At 40.9% G+C, this 2577-nt stretch overlaps 1 pseudogene; it reads right to left on the bottom strand.

Annotated features, from left to right (window-relative positions):
- Positions 1–924: 924 nt before the first annotated feature.
- On the bottom strand, positions 925–1654 carry LOC150068069 (putative gustatory receptor PTE01 pseudogene; annotated as a pseudogene).
- Positions 1655–2577: the final 923 nt, after the last annotated feature.

Genomic DNA, 2577 nt, shown 5'->3' with positions numbered 1-2577 from the left:
TTATTTTTTTCATATATTTTTATTGTAATTAATAGAAGGGTTGCATCACATGCACCAGAAAGAAGGTGCATTACTTTACAAACATTGATAACCTTTCTCATGTCTTGGTCCTCATTTCCCTCCCACCACCCCACCCCTCATCTTGTTTTCCTCCCTTCCCTATCCGACCTCAAATAACCAAATATGCATATATACAATATATCAGATAACCAGGTGAAATCCTGTAAGGATATGAGATAATGAAGGACAGCAAAAAGATGAGAGATAACATAGTACATGAAGTACAACAATCACTCATTATATGGCTTTTGTCTCTATATCCTGGAGGTCTTTCATTTAGTGTCATTCTATATGGCCTTACGTATCTAGGTTTTGCTCTATTGTAGATCTCTGCTGGGAGAGCCCAAGGTTTCTACTGATTATGACATGTGAGGGAAACCATTGAGCCTATGTTCTTTTGAGTCTGGCTTACTTCACTTAGTATGATTTTTTTCTAAGTCTTTCCATTTCTTCCAGGAAATTCTTAGAGTCTAAAATACCATTGTAATTTTGTTCTGTGCACATTCTATTTACACCAATTGCATTGAGAGCCTCACAGGCACTACTCCTCTGCAGAAAAACCATTTATTCTCCTCAACTGAATCTTTGAATCTCTCTATAAATACTCAGTCTCCAGAATCCTAAGGCTCTTAACTACTGTGCAACGAGGGAACAAGATGAGGAATTAATTAGCCAATTACTCTTCACATTTTCCACATGGAAGAAGAAGCAGAGAGCTGCCTAATTGTTCCATTTAGTTAAGTGTCCTACCCAAGTCCTGAGTTCCAAGGATCCTGCTGCCCAGCCTCCTCAGAATCCTGCTAATGTCCCTGTTCCTCAGGCTGTAGATGAACGGGTTCAGCATGGGGGAGACCACTGTGTACATCACCGAGGCCACCACCAGCTTCTTGGAGCCGTGGAACACAGTGGAACCACAGTAGGAACCAAGCAAGGTGCCATAGAAAAAGCAAACCACCGACAAGTGAGCCCCACACGTGGAGAAGGCTTTGTGCCTCCCACTTTCTGTGGGGATCCTGAGGATGGAAGAGATAATTTTGTAGTAAGAGTAAAGGATTCCTGAAAGAGGAAATAACCCCAAGACTACAGTAATTAAATATATGAACAAGTTATTTGTAAGGGAACCAGAACAGGACAGTTTAAATATTTGAGAAGCATCACAGAAGTAATTTGGGATTTCCACACTTTTAAAGCAAGTAAATTGTAAGATCAATATATTGTGTGACTGGGAATTCAAAACACTAAAGAAAGCAGACACCAATACTAAGATCCGACAGCAGCGAGGGTTCAAGAGGACCGAGTAGTGTAGGGGGTGACAGATGGCCACAAAGCGGTCATAGGCCATGACAGTCAGAAGCATGTCATCCATGCAGCCAAAAAAGAGGAAGAGAGACATCTGGGTGAGGCAGCCCCCATAGGAGATGGCTTTACTGTGATTCTGGATGTTCACCAGCATCTTGGGGACCGTGGTAGATGTGAAGCAGATGTCAGCCAAGGAGAGATTGCAGAGGAAGAAGTACATAGGGGTGTGGAGGTGAGGGTCAGAGCTGACGGCCAGGATGATGAGCAGATTTCCCAGTATGGTGGTTAGATACATGAAAAGGAAGAGCCCAAAGAGGACTGGCTGTATTTCAGGGTCATCTGAGAGTTCCAGGAGATGGAACTCAGAAACTGTGGTTAGATTTTCTGCTCTGAGATGACTTGGACAACTGCTAAAGGAAGAAATCTCATTAGAAAAGCATAATGTTTGTCTAGGAATGTTCAACTCTATATACCTGATATTCAAATATGTATATGTTTAAATGTGTAACATACTTGAGGGTCAGTGTACTTAGAAATATTTCTCTGCTGTGGCAATCCCACACTTGTAGCCTCTTCTAACTCAGGTAGGCCTTTTTTTCCCAGCCCTGTGCCTACACTTCTGACCCACTGGGAGAAAATCATATTAGAAATCCAAGATCATAAAAATAGCTAGAGCATGTCAGTACAACAATACAGCCTACTCTTATCTTCTTTTTAGAACCGCTTTTTTGGGAGATCATTCATATAAGAATCATAGAAAGGATACAGTTCCATCATTTGCAATAGATTCACAGTAAGACAGCTATTAGCCTACTTGAATTTGACTATACTGAGAAGAAATTAGACCCATCAACAATCACTTACTGTCCCACTGCAACCCAGGAAGACCAATGGTCCCCATTGACTTTCCTATTCTGGTACTATGGCATTTGCAGAGAAATGAGTAGACATAGAAATGTGCGAGTGAGTTCAGTAAGTCAGGCTCAGAGACAAAGGACACTTGTGTTCTCTCAGACATGGCTGTTAGATGTCATTTATATCCATATAAAAATCAATATACAGGTTCATGTGCATCTATACACAAAGTAATGTGTGATGAGTAGAAGAGGATTCTGAGGGTGTTAACTCCTTGATCGCCTAAGCTGCAGTTTAATGAAATGAATATCCCTTCTTGAATACTTGTTTGTTAGACATGACATTTGAAATATGATGTAAAAA

Source organism: Megascapheus bottae, chromosome 1 (assembly GCF_031878675.1).
Source record: "Megascapheus bottae isolate mThoBot1 chromosome 1, mThoBot2.hap1, whole genome shotgun sequence".
Lineage (NCBI taxonomy): Eukaryota > Metazoa > Chordata > Mammalia > Rodentia > Geomyidae > Megascapheus > Megascapheus bottae.
The sequence above is the reverse complement of the archived record's forward strand: the minus strand, read 5'-3'. Positions and strand labels throughout refer to the sequence as shown.